Source organism: Bubalus kerabau, chromosome 16 (assembly GCF_029407905.1).
Source record: "Bubalus kerabau isolate K-KA32 ecotype Philippines breed swamp buffalo chromosome 16, PCC_UOA_SB_1v2, whole genome shotgun sequence".
In the NCBI taxonomy this organism is placed as follows: domain Eukaryota; kingdom Metazoa; phylum Chordata; class Mammalia; order Artiodactyla; family Bovidae; genus Bubalus; species Bubalus kerabau.
The window spans coordinates 7,453,102-7,477,960 of NC_073639.1; positions in this window are offsets into that span (position 1 = coordinate 7,453,102).

The following is a 24,859-nucleotide window of genomic DNA, read 5'->3' on the forward strand; positions in this document are numbered from 1 at the left end:
AGCTTTGACTAGATGGACCTTTGTCAGCAAAGTAATGTCTCTGCTTTTTAATATGCTCTCTAGGTTGAAGTTGGACACAACTGACCGGCTGAACTGAACTAGGCTGGTCATAGCTTTTCTTCCAAGGGGCAAGCGTCTTTTAATTTCATGGCTGCAGTCACCATCTGCAATGATTTTGGAGCCCAAAAAATAAAGTCTGTCACTGTTTCCATTGTTTCCTCATCTAATTGCCGTGAAGTAATGGGACTGGATGCCATGATCTTAGTTTTCTGAATGTTGAGTTTTAAGCCAACTTTTTCACTCTCCTCTTTCATTTTCATCAAGAGGCTCTTTAGTTCTTCTTCACTTTCTGCCATAAGGGCAGTGTCATCTGCATATCTGAGGTTCTTGATATTTCTCCCAGCAATCTTGATTCCAGCTTGTGCTTTATCCAGCCTGGCATTTCACATGATATAGTCTGCATGTAAGTTAAATAAGGTGATGATATACATCCTTGACATACTCCTTTCCCTATTTGGAACCAGTCTGTTGTTCCATGTCCAGTTCTAACTGTTGCTTCTTGATCTGCATACAGAATTCTCAGGAGGCAGGTCAGGTGGGCTGGTATTCCCATCTTTTGAAGAATTTGCCACAGTTTGTTGTGATCCACACAGTCAAAGGCTTTGGCATAGTCAATAAAGCAGAAGTAGATGTTTTTCTGGAACTTTCTTGGTTTTTTGATTATCCAATGGATGTTGGCAATTTGATATCTGGTTCCTCTGCCTTTTATAAATCCAGCTTGAACATCTGGAAGTTCATGGTTCATGTACATTTGAAGCCTTGCTTGGAGAATTTTCAGCATTAATTTGCTAGCTTGTGAGATGAGTGCAATTGTGTGTTAGTTTGAACATTTTTGGCATTTTCTTTTTTGGAATTGGAATGAAAACTGACCTTTTCCAGGCCTGTGGCCACTGCTGAGTTTTCAAAATTTGCTGACATATTGAGTGCAGCACTTTCAGAGCATCACCTTTTAGGATTTGAAATAGCTCAGATGGAATTCCATCCTCTCCACTAGCTTTGTTCATAGTGATGCTTCTTAAGGCCCTCTTGATTTTGCATTCTGGAATGTCTGGCTCTAGGTGAGTGATCACACCATCATGCTTATCTGGGTCATGAAGATCTTTTTAATATAGTTCTTCTGTGTATTCTTGCCACCTCTTCTTAATCTCTTCTACTTCTGTTAGGTCTATATCATTTCTTTCCTTTATCGTGCCCATCCTTGCATGAAATATTCCCTTGGTATCACTAATTTTCTGGGAGAGCTCTGTAGTCTTTCCCATTCTATTGTTTTTCTCTACTTCTTTGCACTGATCACTATGGAAGGCTGTCTTATCTCTCCGTGCTATTCTTTGGAACTCTGCATCCAAAGATATCCTTCCTTTTCTCCTTTGCATTTCACTTTTCTTCTTTTCTCATCTATTTGTAAGGCCTCCTTAGACAACCATTTTGCCTTTTTGCATTTCTTTTTCTTAGGGATGGTCTTGCTCACTGCCTCCTGTACAATGTCACGAACCCCCATCCATAGTTCTTCAGGCACTCTGTCTATCAGATCTAATCCCTTGAATCTATTTGTCACTTCCACTGTATAATGGTTAGGGATTTTATTTAGGTCGTACCTGAATGATCTAGTGGTTTTCCGTACTTTCTTCAACTCTGAATTTTACAATAAGGAGTTGATGATCTGAGCCACAGTCAGCTCCAGGTCTTGTTTTTGCTGACTGTATAGAGCTTCTCCATCTTTGGCTGCAAAGAATATAATCAGTCTGATTTTGGTGTTGACCATCTGGTGATGTCCATGTGTAGAGTCTTCTCTTGTGTTGTTGGAAGAGGGTGTTTGCTACAACCATTGCATTCTCTTGGCAGAACTCTGTTAGCCTTTGCCCTGCTTCATTTTGTACTCCAAGGCCAAATTTGCCCGTTACTCCAGGTATCTCTTGACTCCCTACTTTTGCATTCCAGTCCTCTATAATGAAAAGGACATCTTTTGGGGGTATTAGTTCTAGAAGATCTTCATAGAACCATTCAGCTTCTTCAGCATTACCAATTGGGGCATAAACTTGGATTACTATGATATTGAATGGTTTGCCTGTTAACTAACAGAGATCATTCTGTCGTTTTTGAGCTTACACCCAAGAACTGAATTTCAGACTCTTTTGTTGACTATGAGGGCTACTCCATTTCTTCTAAGGGATTCTTGCCCACAGTAGTAGATATAATGGTCATCTGAATTTAAATTCACCCATTCCAGTCCATTTTATTTCACTGATTCCTAAAATGTCGATGTTTACTCTTGCCATCTCATGTTTGATCACTTCCAATTTACCTTGATTCATGGACCTAACATTCCAGATTCCTATGCAATATTGCTCTTTATAGCATTGGACTTACTGGAAAACATTGAAAACATTTCCATCGGACCTTGCAAATAAGGTTAAGCAACATTTTAATATCAGCCATTGATTATTTTTAGAACTATTTTTATCCACTCTGTTTCATTTTTTCAGTGCAGTATACCCAGCATAAAGTAGAAACAATTGAGACCAAAAAGCTGCTTGATATGTATGAAGCTCTACAAGTCGGTCTAAGGAAGATTTGGAAACTCACAAGCCGCCTTGAGACAACCTCAGAGAACTGAGTGACCTGCGGGGGGACAGCCTTGTGTGGTAGTTTGCTTGCCTCCCAGCTCCAGCTTCACTCCCACCTAGGGGGCTGAGAATACCAGTGCTCTGCCATCTGCATCCTTTTTCTTAACTGCTTCTTGTCTGGCTTGTCCTTGGTCACACTTCATCTTGTACCACCACACCAATGACCATATCAAGATCTTGTCCTCAGATTCTCTCCTAAATTCTAGCTGGCTATTGGGTCTGACTTTGTTCCCACACTTTTATAAGCTTCCTGAAATGGGGAGTCACTTCCCAGTGGTTTGGGTAGCTGTGTGTTTGCCTAACCTCTCCAACTTTTCAGCTGTAGTTTTCCTCTCTCTAAGACCCTGGTTCTTTATATCTATGCTTCTCTGTTAAAAGAACAAAAATACCCATCAATCTAGCCCCATGAATTGTAGTAGCATCTTTTTGATGCCTAGGACTGAGGTACAATAACAAATATGAAATTGTTTCTGTCTGGAGTTGTTAACAGTCTAGGGTCAGGCTTCCCTGTCTGTAGCCTCAGGTTATTAGAGGCTCCTGAAAAGCCACAAATACCTCAGGCATTTGCCACAATGGGATCAGTTCTGGGGTTTGAGGAGTTTTGTTTCTTTACTTGCTTTCTGTCTGGGTCTGGGTTGCATCTTTCTTAAGAACATAGCACTATTATCAAATAAACAAGATTTGATGATCATGATTGAGATTGGACCTTTCTCTGACTTCACTGGAAAAGATTCTACTCCTAAATGAAGGCATTGTCATTGTCATTTATTTTTAATCTGTCACCATTAAAAAAAAAATACTCAACAGTAGACTTGTGTTGCACAGTTAAAACGTTATAAGGCACTTGATGTATCGGCCCCAGATGGAACATGCAGACTAGGATCTTTGCCCACAAGTCCTCTTCCAAAGCTTAACAAACAAGAGGGTAAAAAGTTAGCCATTCTTTATTCAGTTTATCTGCTTGGAATGTATTTCTGTATCTTATTTTTGGTGTATTATCCCAGGAAGACATTAACAAATGAGTTATAAAAGTACTACTTTATATACCAAGGAAGTGAGGATGAGTCTCACTGTCTCAGACAGAGGGTCTCAGGCAGAGGGTCTCCCAGTACCACCAGCAGCCAGGATGAGCCCAGGGATTGGGACTCCAGTGTGGGTGGGAGAGGTGTGCATTGGGTGTAATATCATGATTTATAATAAGAAATATATTTGGCCTTCATCCCCATTTCTGGCACAGAAAACTCTTGAGATTTCCTAAACAAATAGAGCAATAAGGGATTTTTGTTATTTTAATGAGGTGACTTTTGGACCCCACCTAAGGGTGGGGGCTGGCTGCCAGCAGAGCCAAGAGTGATTACCAGGTTGGAAATTTCAGTCCTGCCGTCCCTCTCTCACCCACCCACTTACCTCCCTGTAGGGGAGAGAGGCTGGAGGTTGAATCAATTTCCAATGGCCCATGATTTGATCGATCATGCCTATGTAATGAAGCCTCCATACAACCCCAAAAGAGCAAGATTCTGAGAGTTCCCAGGTTGATGAACCCGGGGTGAGCAGCTTGCTGGGAGCGGACATGTGAGGTGCTTCACCCTTCCCCCACACCTTGTCCTGTGCATCTCTACTGTCTGTCTGAGTTATATCCTTTCATAATAAACCAGTAATCTAGCAAGTGAAATGTTTCTCTAAGATCCGTGAGCCACTGTAGCAAATTAATCAAATGGTGGGGCGGAGACCTGGGTAGGGAGGTGGGGGCCAGCAGTGGATCATTGGAACCACTGATCGATAGCCGCACAGGTGAGGACTTGGAATTGTGACCGCTGTCTGCCGTGGGGGAAGGTACCCCAGAACTGGACTCCTCACCTATGGGACCTGACATTGCTCTGGGTAAAGTGTCAGAACTGAGTTAAATTGTAGAGTGTCCTGAGCCAGTATCCAGCTGGTGTCCTGAGAATTGCTTGGTGATGTGGGAAAAAATGATTTCCCACCCATATTAGAATTAGTGTCAGAATCCCCGGGTGTCTTTCCAGTTCTGCTTCCTGCTCCTGCCCGTTCTTTCCTCTTTCCATCCCGCAGGGTTGGTGGTCTAGGTTGGCCTTTGTTTGCTGGTCCCACCATCCAGGCATTCAAACAAAAGGCTCCCGTTCATTTTCTCCTCCCATTCTTTCCACTTCCATGCACACTCCCAAGGACATCTTGACTGCGAGGCCCTCCTCGCTCCCTGAGACAGCGATCAGAGCCCAGGGACAGCACCCAGACATACCCCGAGCCTTGCCCTAACAGTGCTGTCATGGGTCTGATGAGAGGGGGGCCATGCGCCTGGAGATCCTATGCCTCCTTTGCAGTTCAGCACATGGTGAGGAATCTGCCTGCCATGCAAGAGACCCAGGATTGATCCTTGGGTAGGCAAGACCCCCTGGAGAAGGGAATGGCAGCCCACTCCAGTACTCTTGCCTGGAGAATTCCTCAGACAGAGAAGCCTGGAGGGCTGCAGTCCATGGGGTCGCAACCAGTCAGACACGACAGAGTGACTAACACACTCACTTTCACTTTTTCACATCAAGGCCAGAAAACATTCTCACCTTCAGGGATAGGACCCACAGAGGCCTTGGGGAGTGGTAGCTCTAGACAGGTCTATCTTCCTCGGTCCTTCATAGATACCAGCCCACCGAGCTGACTGGCACTGCCCTCTTAATCACTCAGGCCTGGTCTGTTGTGCTGCACCCGGTGGCTACAAGAGGTGGGTGGGTGGTGAGAAAAGGCCCATAAACAGATCTGACTCTGGCTTCAGAAAAAAAAAAGGTAAACTTGGATTGTTTGGGGGAAGTAATAAAGCAAAGGAAGAATTAATGTGTCTAGTTATGTCCCTAAAAGGGATTTCTTTACTCATTACTCACTCGGATTCAGGAACCCAGGAATAAATTATAAAAAAAAAAGTCACACTGTGACAGAGTCTGATCCACCATCTGACAAAAAGTGAGTGTCCTCTCTCACAATGCTTGTACTATGTTTAAAATAGAGATGGAGAGCCCTCCTTGGTGGTCCAGTGGTTGCAAATCTGCTTTGCAATGCAGGGGACACCAATTTGATTGCTGATCGAGAAAGATCCCACATGCCACAGGGCAAATAAATGCATGTACCATAACTACTGAGCCCCCAAAGCTACAGTCATGAAGACAGTATGGTACTGGCACAAAGACAGAAATATACATCAATGCAACAAAATAGAAAGCCCAGAGATAAATCCACGCACCTATGGACACCTTACGGAGAAGGCAATGGCACCCCACTCCACTACTCTTGCCTGGAAAATCCCATGGATGGAGGAGCCTGCTAGGCTACAGTCCATGGAGCTGCTAAGAGTCGGACACAACTGAGAGACTTCACTTTCACTTTTCACTTTCATGCACTGGAGAAGGAAATAGCAACCCACTCCAGTGTTCTTGCCTGGAGAACCCCAGGGACAGAGGAGGCTCGTGGGCTTCTGTCTATGGGGTTGCACAGAGTTGGACACGACTGATGCAACTTAGCAGCAGCAGCATGGACACCTTATCTTTGACAAAGGAGGCAAGAATATACAATGGAGAAAAGACAATCTCTTTGACAAGTGGTGCTGGGAAACTGGTCAACCACCTGTAAAAGAATGAAACTAAAACACTTTCTAACACCATACACAAAAATAAACTCAAAATGGATTAAAGATCTAAATGTAAGCCCAGAAACTATAAAACTCCTAGAGGAAAACATAGGCAAAACACTCCCCGACATAAATCACAGCAGGATCCTCTATGACCCACCTCCCAGAGTAATGGAAATCAAAGCAAAAATAAACAAATGGGACCTAATTAAAATTAAAAGCTTCTGCACAACAAAAGAAACTATAAGCAAGGTGAAAAGACAGAATGGGAGAAAATAATAGCAAACGAAGCAACTGACAAAGAATCAATCTCAAAAATATACATATGGAAAGATGCTAAACATCACTCATTATCAGATAAATGCAAATCAAAACCACTATGAGGTACCATCTCACACCAGTCAGAATGGCTGCGATCCAAAAGTCTACAAGCAATAAATGCTGGAGAGGGTGTGGAGAAAAGGGAACCCTCTTACACTGTTGGTGGGAATGCAAACTAGTACAGCCATTATGAAGAACAGTGTGGAGATTCCTTAAAAAACTGGAAATAGAACTTCCATATGACCTAGCAATCCCACTACTGGGCATAGACATTGAGGAAACCAGAAGGGAAAGAGACACATGTACCCCAGTGTTCATTACAACACTGTTTATAATAGTCAGGATATGGAAGCAACCTAGATGTCCATTGGCAGATGAATGGATAAGAAAGCTATGGTACATATACACAATGGAATATTACCCAGCCATTAAAAAGAATACATTTGAATCAGTTCTAATGAGGTGGATGAAACTGGAGCCTATTATACAGAGTGAAGTCAGCCAGAAAGAAAAACACCAATACAGTATACTAACATATATGAAATTTAGAAAGATGGTAATGATAACCCTGTATGCGAGACAGCAAAAGAGACACAGATGTATAGAACAGTCTTTTGGACTCTGTAGGAGAAGGCAAAGGTGGGATGATTTGAGAGAATAGCATTGAAACATGTATATTATCAAATGTGAAACAGATCGCCAGTCCAAGTTCGATGCATGAGGCAGGGTGCCCAGGGCTGGTGCACTGGTATGACCCTGAGGGATGGGATGGGGAGGGAGGTGAGGGGGTGGGGGGGGTTCAGAATGGGGAACACATGTACACCCATGGCTGATTTATGTCAATGTATGGCAAAAACCACTACAATATTGTAAAGTAATTAGCCTCCAATTAAAATAAACAAATTTAAAAATAAAGTGAAAAAAAAATAAAGTACATATGTAGCAATGAAGACCCAAAACAGACCAAAAAATAAAATAAATAAAATTTAAAATGGAGATGCATACATTTTCTTGATAAGATAAATCATTCTCCTTCTTTTCACCTTTTTTTTTGTTATGGTGGGGGTGGGAAGTGGGTGGAAGGAGGCCTCAATAGGATTCAGAACAGTTATTGGAAGGTTGGGAAGAGCATCCACCAGCCTTCAGCTCCCAGATTCATCGCTAACAGAAGTGGCCCTGGATTTTGTTTGCCTGCTCCTCAGGGCTAGGACAGGGACAGAATCCCATGTGGAAGCCAGCTGGGGGGTCCCTGCCACCCTGTGTAGGAAAATAAGCCACAAATTAACAGCAAGAGATTTGCATTCAAGGAAGGAGATTCTTAGAATAGTTCCCAGTCCTTTGAATCCAAAAGATGTCATCTGGGCTGATCTCCAGAGGAGAAAACATGTGATTCTCCACATTCTGAGGGCTTTACCAAAGCTTACTTATCAACCATGCACATGTCCAAAGGCTTTTTAAAAAGTTTGTAAACCCCTTAAATAGCAAATCAAGAGTAGCATCAACACTGACTGATAACTTCATCCTTCTAGCCCACTGGGCACTCTATGATGCAACTTACAAGTATTTGTAGCTTAAAGAGTGGGCTGATCTCCTGAGGAGCAAGACGGCTGCTTTCAGCAAGGTGCAGGGGCCCAGGACCGGGCTGTGTGTGCGAGCCTGCATCTATTGTTTCTTCTCTCTCTGCCAAGTGTCTGTCACTCTGGGCCAGAGGGCCCACAGAGTCTGGGAAGTATGTCCTATGACCATCTAACCCTTATACCATCCGTTCCAAGTAGTGGCCAAGAAGATTTTAAAAGCAACTCAGTGGAGAGGTGATATAAACTCAACTTTCAAGGTGTATGGCCACAGTGAGCATTGGCTTGGAAGTGGCAGATAGCACAAAACAGTCTCAATGTCACACTGTGTAGACCAGTTCCTACAAAGCCCCACTCATGTCCAATTCACCCCACCCAATCAGAGGACCACTGCACCCTCTCTCTCATATGCTAAATAATGTAACCTCAACTAATTCTCTGCTCACTTATTTCAAAAAAGTAAAAACATGAAAGCAGCCACATTTATAAAGAATAATTCACGTAGGTAGTTTATTGGTGAGTATCTTGTGTCAGGTACACTATTCTAAATGCTTTACGCACGTTAACTCTCATTTATTTCAACCTGATAAAGTAGGAACTATTACTATTTCCACTTTAGGGATAATGAAACTGCGACAAAGTGGTTGAGTAACAGTAACCAAGATGATACAGCTAGTCATCAGGGGCTACCTCCACCATGCAAAGCCACACAAAGCCAACTGCAGAGTCTAAATACTCAATTACTTCACTAAACCACCTTTTCTGATGAAAAACATCTCCTTCTGCTTTACTGACTATGCTAAAGCCTTTGACTGTGTGGATCACAACAAACTGCAGGAAATTCTTCAAGAGATGGGAATACTAGACCACCTCACCTGCCTCCTGAGAAATCTGAATGCAGGTCAAGAAGCAATAGTTAGAACTGGACATGGAACAACAGACTGGTTCCAAATCAGGAAAGGAGTATGTCAAGGCTGTATATTGTCACTCTGCTTATTTAACTTAAATGCAGAGTACATCATGCAAAATGCCAAGCTGGTTGAAGCACAAGCTGGAATCATGATTGCCAGGAGAAATTTCAATAACCTCAGATATGCAGATGACACCACCCTTATGGCAGAAAGTGAAGAACTAAAGAGCCTCTTGATGAAAGTGAAAGAGGAGAGTGAAAAAGTTAACTTAAAACTCAACATTCGAAAAACTAAGATCATGGCATCTGGTTCCATCACTTCATGGCAAATAGATGGGGAAACAATGGAAACAGTGACAGACTTTATTTTGGGGGGCTCCAAAATCACTGCAGATGGTTACTGCAGCCATGAAATTAAAAGACGCTTGCCCCTTGGAAGAAAAGCTATGACCAACCCAGACAGCACACTGAAAAGCAAAGACATTGCTTTGACGAAAAATGTCCGTCTAGTCAAAGCTATGTTTTTTCCAGTAGTCATGTACAGATGTGAGAGTTGGACTATAAAGAAAGCTGAGCACTGAAGAATTGATGCTTTTGAACTGTGGTCTTGGAGAAGACTCTTGAGAGTCCCTTAAACTGAAAGGAGATCCAATGAGTCCATCCTAAAGGAAATCAGTCCTGAATATTCATTGGAAGGACTGATGCTGAAGCTGAAACTCCAATAGTTTGGCCACCTGATGGAAGAACCAACTTACTGAAACAGACCCTAAAGCTGGTAAAGATTGGAGACAGGAGAAGGGGATGACAGAGGATGAGATGGTTGAATGGCATCACCAACTCAATGGACATGAGTTTGATCAAGCTCCAGGAGTTGATGATGGACAGGGAAGCCTGGCGTGCTGCAGTCCATGGGGTCACAAAGAGGTGGACATGACTGAGCAACAGAACTGAAATGAACTGAGGACCTCCAAAACAAAGTTGTTTAGAAGTGGTGAGGGTGGACATTCTTGCTTTTCTATTGATCTTACTGGAAAAGCAATTCAGTCTTTCATTCTTAAGCATGATGTTGGCTGCAAGATTTTTTTTTCTTTTTTTACAGGTGCCCATTTATCAGATCGAGAATGCTTTCTTTATACCTAGTTTGATGAAAAATTTTCTAATCATAAATGGGTATTGAATTTTATCAAATACTTTTCTACATCTATTGAAATGATCATGTGGTTTTCTCTTTTAGTCATTTATGTGGTTTATAGTCATTTATATGGTTTATACATTTACAAAAGTTAAACCAACATTGTAATCCATATATATGTGCTGCTGTGTGCTTAGTCACTCAGTTGTGTCTGACTCTCTGCAACCTCATGGACTGTAGCCTGCCAGGCTCCTCTGTCCATGGGATTTTCCAGACAAGAATACTGGAGTGGGTTTCCATGCCCTTCTCCAGGGGATCTTCCCAACCCAGGGCTACACAGTACACAGGGTTGCAAAGAGTCAGACATGAATGAAGCACACATCTATCCATTAATATATAATATATATTTTCTTAGTGCTCAGTCAGACTCAATCATGTACAACTCTTTGCAACTGCATGGACTGTAGCCCACCAGGCTCCTCTGTCCATGGAATTTTTCAGGCAAGAATATGGAGTGGTTTGCCATTTCCTTCTTCATGAATCTTCCCAACCCAGTCTCTTACATAGGCAAGCAAATTCTTTATCACTAGCACCAACTGGGAAGCCATAATGTGTATTATATGTAGCTAGATTTAGTCGCTAAGTCTTCTTAAGAAGTTTGAGTCTATATTCATGAGGATATTAATTTTCTTTTAATGTATCTATCTGGTTTTAGTATGACAGTAATGATACAGTGTAAAATGCTTCTTCCTTTTTTTTTATTTCTCAAAGAATTTACATAGATCTAGCATTATTTGCTCCTTAAATATTTGATAAGATTCATCAGTTTAGCAATGTGGGCATGGAGTTTTCTTTATGGAAAGTTTTCAAGCTATAAATTTAATTATTTTAATCATTGAGAACTAGTCATGTATATCTGCTTCTCTTAAATGAGTCTTAGTAGCTTGACACTTTCAAGGAATTTGTCCATTTCATCTAAGTTGTCAAATTGATTATAGTTAAAGTTGTTAATAATTTTTACTTATTTTCCTCTTGATGACTATGGGGTTTTCTTCATGATAAGTCTACTTATTTATGTATGTATTCATTTTTGGCTGTGCTGGGTCTTTGTTGTAGCATGGGCTTTTATCTTCTAGCAGACATTGGGGGCTGCTCTCCAGGTTCAGAGCACAGGTCTCTCACTGCAGTGGCCTCTCATCAGGAGGCACAGGCTCTTGGACGCACAGGCCTCAATAGTTGTGGCACACAGGCTTGGTTGCTCTGCAGCACGTGGGATTAAATGGACCAGAGAAGTCTTCCCGCACCAGGGAAGTCTCCTGCATTCGCAGGTGGACTCTTTATCACCAAATTACCAAAGAGATCCTTCTCTTTCATTCTTGACATTGGTCTTCTTCTCCTTCTCCCTCTCACTTTCTCTCTCTTGTATTTTGCTTGAACTACACGAACAGAGAACTATGAGAACAGTTTCTCAAACTTGGAACAGTTAACATTTTGGGCTAAATAATTCTTTATTGTGGGGGATTGTCCTATGAATAGAGGATATTAGCAGCATCATTTAACCTTTACTCATTACATACCTGTAGCAACTACATCCTCTCCATTTGTGTCAATCAAAACTGTCTCCAGACATGGACAAATGTCCCCTGGGATGGGTGGAATCACCTTTTGTTAAGAACCACTGGATCAAAGATTCATAGATTTTTTGTCTTGTTGACTTTTTAAAAATATATCTTTTTTTATTTATTTATTGGTTTCTGCTCTTATCTTTATGATTACCTTCCTTTTATTTGGGGCTTCCCTGGTAGGTTTTCCCTTGTGGCTCAGCTGATAAAAAAATTCACCTGCAATGCAGGAGACCTGGGTTCAATGCCTGGGTTGGGAAGATCCCCATGAGAAGGGAAAGGCTACCCACTCCAGTAGTCTGGCCTAGAGAATTCCGTGGACTATATAGTCCATGGAGTCACAGAGTCAGACACGACTGAGTGACTTTCACCACATACACACACACACACATCCCTAGTAGCTCAGCTGGTAAAGACTCCCACCTGCAATGCAGGAGACCCCAGTTCAATTCCTGGGTCAGGAAGATCCTTTTTATTTACTCTGGGTTTAACTTCTGTAGCTTCAATTAGTTTAAAATCTTTCTTTTTTTTTTTTTAAATAATAAAAGCATTCAATGCTGTGTATTTTTCTCTTGGCATGTATTTTGATGCATCTCATTAATTTTACACATTATGTTTTCGTTTTCACACAGCTTACATATTATTTTGCAATTTGCTTTTAAATTTCTTATTTAACCCAGGTTGTCTTAGTCTATTTGGGCAGCTGCAACAAACTGCCCCAGAATAGGTGTCTTGTAAACAACAGAAATTTATTCCTAAATTCTGGAGGCTAGAAGTCTGAGATCATGTGGCCAGCAGAGTTGGTCCTGATGAAGCTCCCCTTCCTTCCAGACTGCACACTGTCAACTTAATGCTGCATCCTCACATAGCTGAAGGGGCTAAGAAGCTCTCTGAGGCCATTTTTGTAAGGGCACCAATCCTATGTATAAGGGCCCCGTTAACCACTCACCACCTAATCACCACCTAATCACCTCCCAAAGGCTCCACCTCCTAATTACACCTGGGACATTAGGTTTTCAAAACATGAATCTCGGGGAGACACAAACATTCAAACCATAGCACAGGGATTATTTAGAAGTGAAAGTGAAAGTGTTAGTCGCTCAGTCATTTCTGACTCTTTGCAACCCCATGGACTGTAGCTTGCCAGGTTCCTCTGTCCAAGGGGTTCTCCAGGAAAGATTGAAGTGGGTCGCCATTCCCTGCTCCAGGGGATCTTCTCAACCCATGGATCAAACCTGGGTTTCCTACATTGCAGGCAGATCCTTTACCATCTGAGCCTCCAAGGAGGCCTATTTAGAAGTGTGTTCTTTAATTTTTAAATATTTGAGAACATTCTCAGATATCTTCCTCATCTTCCTATTGTTGATTTCTAGTTTAAATTCATTGTGGCAGACATAATTTTCATTATTTAAATTTTTTAAAAGTTACTGAGGGAGTTCCCCAGTGGCCTAGTGATTAGGATTCTGGTCTTTCACTGCCACAGTCTGGGTTCAGTCCCTAGCTGGGGAACTGAGACGCTGTAAGCCATGTAGCATAGCCAAAAAACAAAAGCAAAAAAGTTACTGAGAATTTTTTTTTTAATCCCAGAATATGATCTATTTTAGTGAGTGTTTCATAAGCATCAGAAAAAAACTATGTATCCTGCAGATGTTGGTCAAGCATTCCATAAATGTCAGGTCAAGTTGGATGTGTTCTTAGTTTCCTGTGATGCTACTCATAGGAATAGCAGTCATGTGCTATTCATTAACAAGTAAGAAGTGTTATAATTTCTGTACACTGTAGACTTATCAGTTTTCCCTTGTAGTTCTATCACTTTTTGTTTCATGTGTTTTAAATTTTTGTTATTATATGCATATATGTTGAGAATTTGTCATCTTGAATGTAGCTCTTTGATAATTATAAACTTTATCCTTGATAATACTCCTTGCTCTGAAGTTTCTTTTGTTAGATATTAACATAGCCATTTAGGTTTTCTATGATTAGTTTTGTATTTTATAACCTTTTCCCATCTTTTTACTTTTAAACTATCTGTGCCTTTATGTTTTAAAGGAGCTTTTACAAACAACATATAATTCCTCAGATTGTCTAATGTACATGAAACTATCTTTAGGCTTACTAGCACTTTCTTCTGTCAGTCTCTTGTAAAGACTATCCAGTGGATGCTTTATTTTAGATATTAATGTTTCAGCTCTATGACTTCAATTTGATTATTTTCAACATTTTCTATTTCTTTCTGGCATTCTCTATTCACTTGAGCATATTTTCCTTTATGGTATCGAATATACTTAAAAAGCTGTTTTAAAATCTTCGGTAATTTCATTATATGGGTTATCTCTGGGTTTGTCTCCATTGATTGCCTTTTGTTTGAATATTGGTTACATGTTCTTATTTCTTCACATTCCTTGTAATTTCAGATTATATCTTGGACATTGCTAATGACATGGTGTACAGGTTTTGGTTTCTCGTAGGTCCCTCTTTAGAATATTGAATTTTTCACAGAAGAAATAAAAAAAGAAATCGAAATATGCATAGAAACTAATGAAAATGAAAACACAACAACCCAAAACCTGTGGGACACTATAAAAGCAGTCCTAAGGGGAAAGTTCATAGCAATACAGGCATACCTCAAGAAATAAGAAAAAAATCAACTAAATAACCTATCTCTACACCTAAAGCAACTAGAAAAAGAAGAAATGAAGAACCCCAGGGTTAGTAGAAGGAAAGAAATCTTAAAATTTAGGGCAGAAATAAATGCAAAAGAGACCATAGCAAAAATCAACAAAGTCAAAAGCTGGTTTATCCTTTGAGAGGATAAATAAAATTGACAAACCATTAGCCAGACTCATCAAGAAACAAAGGGAGAAAAATCAAATCAATAAAATTAAAAATTAAAATGGAGAGATCACAACAGACAACACAGAAATACAAAGGATCATGCTGCTGCTGCTGCTGCTGCTGCTGCTGCGGCTAAGTCACATCAGTCGTGTCTGACTCTATGCGACCCCATAGACGGCAGCCCACCAGGCTCCCCTGTCCCTGGGATTCTCCGGGAAAGAACACTGGAGTGGGTTGCCATTTCCTTCTCCAATGCATGAAAGTGAAAAGTGAAAGTGAAGTCGCTCAGTCGTGTCCGACCTCTAGCGACCCCATGGACTGCAGCCTACCAGGCTCCTCCGTCCACGGGATTTTCCAGGCAAGAGTACTGGAGTGGGGTGCCACTGCTTTCTCCCACAAAGGATCATAAGAGACCACTATCAGCAATTATATGCCAATAAAATGGACAACTTGGGAGAAATGGACAAATTCTTAAAAAAGTACAACTTTCCAAAACTGAACCAGGAAGAAATAGAAAATCTTAACAGACCCATCACAAGCACGGAAATTGAAACTGTAATCAGAAATCTTCCAGCAAACAAAAGCCCAGGTCCAGACAGCTTCACAGCTGAATTCTACCAAAATTTTAGAGAAAAGGTAACACCTATCATACTCAAACTCTTCCAGAAAATTGCAGAGGAAGGTAAACTTCCAAACTCATTCTATGAGGCCACCATCATCCTAATACCAAAACCTGACAAAGATGCCACAAATAAAGAAAACTATAGGCCAATATCACTGATGAACATAGATGCAAAAAATACTTAACAAAATGCTAGCAATCAGAATCCAACAACACATTAAAAAGATCATACACCATGACCAAGTGGGCTTTATCCCAGGGATGAAAGGATTCTTCAATATCCGCAAATCAATCAATGTAATACACCACATTAACAAATTAAAAAACAAAAGCCATATTCATATTATTATCTCAATAGATGCAGAGAAAGCCTTTGACAAAATTCAAGCAGGAATAGAAGGAACATACCTCAACATAATAAAAGCTATATATGACAAACCCACAGCAAACATTATCCTCAATGGTGAAAAATTGAAACCATTTCCCCTAAAGTCAGGAACAAGACAAGGGTGCCCACTGTCACCATATTATTCAACATAGCTTTGGAAGTTTTGGCCACAGCAATCAGACAGAAAAGGAAATAAAAGGAATCCAAATTGGAAAAGAAGAAGTAAAACTCTCACTGTTTGCAGATGACATGATCCTCTACATAAAAAAGCCTAAAGACTCCACCAGAAAATTACTAGAGCTAATCAAGAATATAGTAAAGTTGCAGGATATAAAATCAACACACAGAAATCCCTTGCATTATTATACACTAATAATGAGAAAATAGAGAAATTAAGGAAACAATTCCATTCACCATTGCAACAAAAAGAATAAAAGACTTAGGAATATATCTACCTAAAGAAACAAAAGACCTATATATAGAAAACTATAAAACACTGATGAAAGAAATCAAAGAGGACACTAATAGATCAAGGAATATACCATGTTCATGGATCAGAAGAATCAGTATAGTGAAAATGAGTATACTACCCAAAGCAATCTATAGATTCAATGCAATCCATATCAAGCTACCAACGGTATTTCTCACAGAGCTAGAACAAATAATTTCACAATTTCTATGGAAATACAAAAAAGCCTCAAATAGCCGAAGCAATCTTGAGAAAGAAAAATGGAACTGGAGGAATCAACCTGCCTGACTTCAGGCTCTACTACAAAGCCACAGCCATCAAGACAGCATGGTACTGGCACAAAGACGGAAACATAGATGAATGCAACAAAATAGAAAGCCCAGAGATAAACCCCCACACCTATAGACACCTTATCTTTGACAAAGGAGGCAAGAATATACAATGAAGAAAAGACAATCTCTTTAACAAGTGGTGTGGGGAAAACTGGTCAACCACTTGTAAAAGAATGAAACTAGAACACTTTCTAACACCATACACAAAATAAACTCAAAATGGATTAAAGATCTCAACATAAGACCAGAAACTATAAAACTCCTAGAGGAGAACATAGGCAAAACACTCTCCGACATACATCACAGCAGGATCCTCTATGACCCATCTCCCAGAATATTGGAAATAAAAGCAAAAATAAACAAATGGGACCTAATTAACCTTAAAAGCTTTTGTACAACAAAGAAAACTATTAGCAAGGTGAAAAGGCAGCCTTCAGAATGGGAGAAAATAATAGCAAATGAAGCAACTGACAAACAACTAATCTCAAAAATATACAAGCAACTCCTACAGCTCAATTCCAGAAAAATAAACGACCCAATCAAAAAATGGGCCAAAGAACTAAATAGACATTTCTCCAAAGAAGACATACAGATGGCTAACAAACACATGAAAAGATGCTCAACATCACTCATTATCAGAGAAATGCAAATCAAAACCACTATGAGGTACCATTTCATGCCAGTCAGAATGGCTGCAATCCAAAAGTCTACAAGCAATAAATGCTGGAGAGGGCGTGGAGAAAAGGGAAACCCTCTTACACTGTTGGTGGGAATGCAAACTAGTACAGCCACTGTGGAGAACAGTGTGGAGATTCCTTAAAAAACTGGAAGTAGAACTGCCTTATGATCCAGCAATCCCATTGCTGGGCATACACACTGAGGAAACCAGAAGGGAAAGAGACACGTGTACCCCAATGTTCATCGCAGCACTGTTTATAATAGCCAGGACATGGAAGCAACCTAGATGTCCATCAGCAGATGAATGGATAAGAAAGCAGTGGTACATATACACAATGGAGTATTACTCAGCCATTAAAAAGAATACATTTGAATCAGTTCTAATGAGGTGGATGAAACTGGAGCCTATTATACAAAGTGAAGTAAGCCAGAAAGAAAAACACCAATACAGCATACTAACGCATATAAATGGAATTTAGAAAGATGGTAATGATAACCCTGTATGTGAGACAGCAAAAGAGACACAGATGTATAGAACAATCTTTTGGACTCTGTGGGATAGGGAGAGGGTGGGATGATTTGGGAGAATGGCATTGAAACATGTATAATATCATATGTGAAATGAATCGCCAGTCCAGGTTTGATGCAGGATACAGGATGCTTGGGGTTGGTGCACTGGGATGACCCGGAGGGATGGGACAGGGAGGGAGGTGGAGGGGGATTCAGGATGGGGAACACATGTACACCCCTGGCAGATTCATGTTGATGCATGGCAAAACCAATACAATACTGTAAAGTAATTAGCCTCCTATTAAAATAAATAAATTTAAATTAAAAATATATATATTGAATTTTTTTATCAGACAATTTTCTTGACAGAACTCTAACGATAAATTCTTTGTGTGTTGCCTGAAGCAGTAGAAACCTAGCTTATTTCTTCTAGCCTTAATTGGGCTGCTTGGAGCCTTCCCCATACTTATGTAGTTCAAGAATCAGAGATTTAAGCAAAACTGGTGTGCAGAATATAGTCTCCTCCATGGCTCTCTCCTTTCTGAGACCTGCTTTTCAATTTCTGGCTTCTGTGGTACCCCTGAAACTTGTCCTCTGATTATTCAAGGTTCTAGGACTATGAATTTTCTGGCCAAGTTTTAGCCACCCCTTCTGGCGTAAATTGGGGTTTGCTCTCAGGTAAACAAATTGAGAAAAATGAGAAACTTATTCCATGCCACGTCTTCCTTCCAAGAGTAGGCTGCTATCAAGTTTCCGCCTGTTTTTGTTTGTTCTCCAGTGCCTTTAGGTAGTTGTCGTATTTTCTCCAGAGTTCATTGTTGTTTTTTGAAGGATATTTGGCCCAGTAAGAGCTATTCCTCCATTATCAGAAACTAGAATTCCATTGCTCTGGCTTGGATTTTTTTAATATACAAATACAATGATTTATACTTGTCCATCATTGACAATTTTTCTATTTATTCTCAAAGATAAATCAGATCTTTCAGGACTCTATTCTTAACTACTCAAAATGACAGTATCATCTCCAAATATAAATATTTTGCTTTGTTTTCTCTATTCCAAGTTATTTATTAATTCATTCAGTCTTTACAGAACTCTCTTATTCACCCATTTCTATTCAGAAAAGAATTAACTTATATTATTTGTTTCTTATCTCTAAACCCTTTATAAGATAAAACAGACTCTTCACTACAGCCTGACTGGATTTTGAAAAGAGCTAGTGTAAAACTTTATCAGATGGCTTTTGAAATTCTCAGTGGGCTATATCAACCAATTGTTTACACTTATGTTTTTATTTCTTTATCAATAATTTATCCACAACATATTTTTTAATGTTTTACTATGTTTCCTCATATGTTAAGAGTTTAATAGTCCCATCCTTTATTAATTATAACTTAATATCAGCTTATTTAGCATAGAAATGTGATGTAACTTTAAATTCTTGGGTTCTTTCTGGATTTTTAAACTAACATTACACTTGTGATTTTCTAGTCTTGTGACATGGAAATCTTAACAAGTCAAAATTTACATTTTGGCTACACATCCCTGATTTTATACTTCAGTGACTTTAAGAATGCCATCTGATTTTGGTGATTTAAGCTAAATTTATTTTGCTAATAATAGTTAATGTTTATTACACATGCATTAGATGCCAAACAATATTCTAAGTGTATGACCTCATCTTGTCCTCCAATTACTCCATAAATTGCCTTCATTTACATCTACAGATATAAACTGTTGGATCACATCCAAGATATTGACCACCATTCGATATAATGCTTCTAACACTGAGAGGAAGTGTTGGAACAGCGCATCTTTCTCAGTAAGCCTTCAAAACACAAGGTTTCTTGACCTATTTTTTAAACTGCTTTATGCATATTCTTTTGCATGTGTGCTAAGTTGCTTCAGTCCTGTCTGTGCAACTCCATGGACTGTAGCCCACCAGGCTTCTCTGTCCATGGGATTCTCCAGACAACAATACTGGAGTGGGTTGTCATGCCCTCCTCCAGGGGATCCTCCCAACCCAGAGATCAAACCCGTGTCTCTTACATCTCCTGAGTTGGCAGGTGGATTCTTTACCACTAGCACCACTTGGGAAGCCCCAAACTTGTTCTATAGGACTAATATATTTTCAGTAGTCATGTATGGATGTGAGAGTTGTACCAAAAAGAAAGCTGAGTGCTGAAGAATTGATGCTCTTGAACTGTGGTGTTTGAGAAGACTCTTGAAGTTCCTTGGACTGCAAGATCAACCAGTCAATCCTAAAGGAAATCAGTCCTGACTATTCATTGGAAGGACTGATGCTGAAGCTGAAGCTACAATACTTTGGTCACCTGGTGTGAAGAACTGACTCATTGTAAAAGACCCTGATACTAGGGAAGACTGAAGGCAGGAGGAGAAGGGACGACAGAGGATGAAATGGTTGCATGGCCTCACCAACTCGATGGATATGAGTTGAGAAAGCTTCAGAAGTTGGTGATGGACAGGGAGGCCTGGAATGCTGCAGTCCATGGGGTTGCAAAGAGTTGGACATGACTGAGCAACTGAAAGGAACTGAACTGAATATATTTTCTTCCAGGGAGGGGGAACTTTAAAAAGTGGGAGAAATGGCAAAGCTTCCAACAGAGGTAAACTACTAGAATACTGTGAGATAATAAATCATATTTTATTACTTTCAGAACTTCATTCTTTTATCAATATTTGAGTAAAACAATTGTTTTTTCATGTGTTTTTGGCTCAATTTACTTCTTGCATAGGTTTTGTCTCTTTCTTCCCCTATTTTGGGTTATAGTTTGCTTTTTCTGTCATTCAGTTTGAGGCATCCCCTTGGGCTCCTTTTGCTCTTGAAATATCTTTTCATTTTTTTTTTTAAGTTTGCTTTTAGTTGGAAGAGTTTTTTTCTTATCATTGTCTCTTTTTTTTTTTAATCTATTTTTTCCATTTTTCTCTTTTCATCCTCCTGGTCAGTTGTGATTCATTTTCATTCTTTGTGCTTTTATTTACAAGCTTCCTCCCGTGGTGCTTTTTTCTCTGCTTCCTTTCATAATGTTCCTTTATATCTTCACAATTTATTTTTTATTTCAACAGTTAACTGTCTTATTTGACTGCCTCAGTTTTTGTGATTTCTCCCATATCAGGGTATTTTCCTTTCTTCTTTCCTTAAATTCTTCTACCAGCACTCAAACTGGTAATGCACTGAGTTGAAACAAAGGATTTCATGACGTTTCCATTGCTTCCATTCCCAGCTTTTCAAAAACAAGTTGTGTGCTTTCTCAATTTTTGTTTCTCTACCACCCTTCCAAACCTACTCTGCACCTACTCGTTTTATATTCCTGGTTTTCTCTCTGTTTATACCCTTTGAGATCATTCTCCTCTATTACCAGGAGAACTAGGATGACTTGAACTAACTGAGGAAGAAGGAAGTGCATTTTCATGCACTCCCATGAAAATGGACCATATACACCCCATGCATTTAAACCTCACCTAGTAATTATTCAAGTTCAAAGCTGTTTACTGTGCCTGAGAGGTTTCTAAAAATTTTGGCAGAGAAAAGACAGATGAATCAAGGGTGGAAATAATGGGGAAGGTCAACTTAGCAGGGAGGATGGCTAAGCACCTACACAGGGATAGAGGCTGAGGAATAGAAAAGGGTTTACTGTCTTTATTGTTTTTAACCACCATGGACTTCTTGTAGTGTCAGTGATAGCTGTGACTGTCCTCAGGTTCTAGAATATCCAGGAGCCCAAACTGTACCCCCTGTTGCTTTCTTGTGGGAGGAAAAGCTGAACATATCCAAATGGCTTCTTTTCTTATCATAAGCATCCAAAACTCTTTTGAAGAGCTCTCAAGATATTCTCTTTTGTCAGCTGCCTTGTTTATTTTCTACACAGCTTAGGGGCCTGAGACCCTGTGTTCTTTTGAAAATATTTACAATCCATTGTTCCCTCCCATTTTCTAGCCTGTGTCAAGGTCACCAATTTTACCGCTCAGTTGAGCTGCCATGGACCAGAAGTAGTGCTGAAGAGTATGAGGTGTTAGGCTTGCCCCCAGGGATTAGGCACAGTCTGGCTGCAGAGGGACCAAAATTAGTTCCAGGAGGTCTCTTTTCATCTGTTGGACTTCCTCACTCATAACTTCCACCATAGACATTTGGTCTATCAGCCTTTTGTAGGGGTAATGGTGCAGCATTTTAGACGGTGGGTACATATAGAGGCCCAACTGAGCAGATGCACTCTCTGGCCACCTAATCCTGCTAAAATTTGACAGCCCCACTTCACTAATTGATAGGAGAAGCCAGCTGGATGGCAGAGTATTTGTGGTCTGTGATCACAATCCTTGGTCCAATCTAAGTTGATAAAGACCTCTAGGACAGATTTCTTTCTAAAGCTAGTTTGAATAACAAATCTGCTGTGAAACAGATCTTATCCTGTTTCCCTGCCATCAGTCACTTTTCAGATTTCATCCCAGAATACAAATATACTGAATAAGTTTAGTCTAAGGAGAAACACTATACATTTTAAATGGCCAATAGCAATTTATTCAGAGAAATCTAGTTTCCCACCACCCTTGAAGCCCAGTAAAAGACTGAGTGAATTCTTTTCCATAGCCAACAACTCTTGCTGATGCTTTTCCAAAGAGACACACAAACCAAGAAAAATATATCATGAATGTTATTGAAAGTAAATTGGTTTTTGAGACAATGAAAACATTTTATTCATTTAAATTAAAGCAGAATGGCAGTGGCCTGCTTTTAAGTCATGTTGTCCATGAAATTGAAGCAATGCACTCATCTTGATTTTTCATGCTCATTGTCCCTATTTTAAAATGGTCAACTTCAATTGCTGCTTATTTGCATAAGTTGTTTAACTTTGAGTCTGTTTTTGACCAAAATTAAAGTGCATTGAAATGTCAGTGTTTAACACATGGGGTCATCTCCTTCAGTGAAGCCACTTGTCTTCATAGAATATTTAGAGCCCCCAAAGATGGTATTCTCCTTGACAATGAAACAATACTGTGCTTAGGGATTTGGTAATGAGAAGAGAGTATTTGCTAGTATTGAAAAAGCTAAAATTGAAAAAGTCCTCACAAAATAGAAACAAGCATATGCAATCATTTAAATCATGATGTGTATATATTTCATCATTTTCAGAATCAGTTTCTGAAAAGCAAAAAAGATGATTTAGTCAGACAGGTTCCAAGTGGTTTTGTAATCTAATACTGATAAATTCTACAACCATTGTTAGCCTGCACAAATTAGAGATATGTTAAAGGCACATAGAAACATCTTCAATTTTTGAGATAATAACTCTGTAATTTATTTTACATCAAACTTTTCAAATTAAACCTACATGTTTAAATGTGAGCTTCTACAATTGGCGCAGAATTTTTAAGTGTTCTAAATATCTCAAAATCGGTGATGTATAAAAAACCTTGTGCCTCAGGAACACTTATGTGTGTCACCAAAACCAGGGGATAAATATTGTCTAAGTGTCCTTTACATTGTACATGTCAGCATCATTATTCATTTGTAATTATTACAGACTTTACACAGACTTTTGTAGAAAAAGATCATCAAACCACAAGACTAGGTTAAGAAGAATTAAATTTACAGAATATTTCTTAAGGAAATAGAATTTTTTTCTATACAAAGTGCAGATACAGCCGTTGTTGTTCAGTCACTCAGTCTGACTCTTTGCAACCCTGTGGACTGCAGCACACCAGGCTTCCCTGTCCGGAGTTTGCTCAGACTCATGTCCATTGAGTCGATGATGCCATCCACTGTTGGCACTGTTGATCTCATCCTCTGTTGCCTCCTTCTCCTCCTGCCCTCAATCTTCCCCAGCATCAGGGTGATATTGAATATTTATAAATGGAATGAAAAGGAGGAGTTATGGTTCTTAACAGACTTATGCCAGAAGTCCCAAAATCTTTATAAGGAAGGGGGTTGCTAGGCCAGGAAGCAAGAAAAAAAAAAAAGAATCTTTAATCTTTCAACTCTTGTTTTGAAATAATAACTGCTTTGAAAATCAAATATTTTATTCTTAAGGGCCCAAAATATTTTCAGTAAGGAAATAATTTTCAATTTTCTATTAAATAGGAATCATAGAAGTAGTGTTTCAATTATATAAAATTCTGGATTAGTGGAGTACAAATTAAAAAGGAATTATAGTAAAATAGAAACAGATTGTGCAAGTTTAGTTTTAGAGGTACTTCAAAAATTCAGCCACAAAGCAAGATTTTGGAACATGTTATGATTATGGACTCTGTGGGCAGTGGCTCTCTTCCGAGTTTGGAAAGGGGGGTGAGTCTGGGCTGCCAACTCTTCCTTTCTCAGAGGATACCATATTGAAATGGCTTAGTGAGCTCCCCCTAGAATTTAGTTTGAGAGGAAGATGAATTGGAACTTCAGAGTGAAAATGAGCAGTTGAGCTTTCGTCATGGGAGAAAGAGAAGTTTTATAACTGGACACATATGATAGTCATTTACTTTGTTATTAATGCTTTTGAACCTAAGTACATCTAGCATTACAGATATCACACAAAGAAGAGGCTATTCTTTGGCTGGAATGAGCTCAGAGAAATAATCCAAGTGTTTCTCTGGTGGACCTGAATTCTTTGGGCAATTTTTTCCCATCACTTCCTATTTATTGCCACTTTGGCCTCCTTTATTCTTCTATCATGGGCTACATCTAGTCATATAAAGCTCACATTGTGAATTTAGCAGGAAAATAGCATCTCTGACACCAATCCAAGTTCTGAACTAATTGAAATATAGAACAGAACTCCTATACAGATCAGAAAGTTTGATTGAGTAGTAATAAAGTCATCTGTTCAGTATAGTTTTTGTTGTTCAGTCACTAAGTCACGTTCAACTCTTTGCAATCCCATGGACTGCAGCATGCCAGGCTTCCCTGTCCTTCACCATCTCCCAGAGTTTGCTCAGATTCATATCCATTGTAGTCTGCAATGCTATCTAACCAACTCATCCTCTGCCACCCTCTTCATTTTGCCTTCAATCTTCCCCAGCATCAGAGTCTTTTCCAATGAGTTGGTTCTATATATCAGAGGGCCAAGTTACTGGGGCTTCACCTTTAGCATTGAGTGATTTGATCTTGCAGTCCAAGGGACTCTCAAAAGTCTTCTCCAACAGTA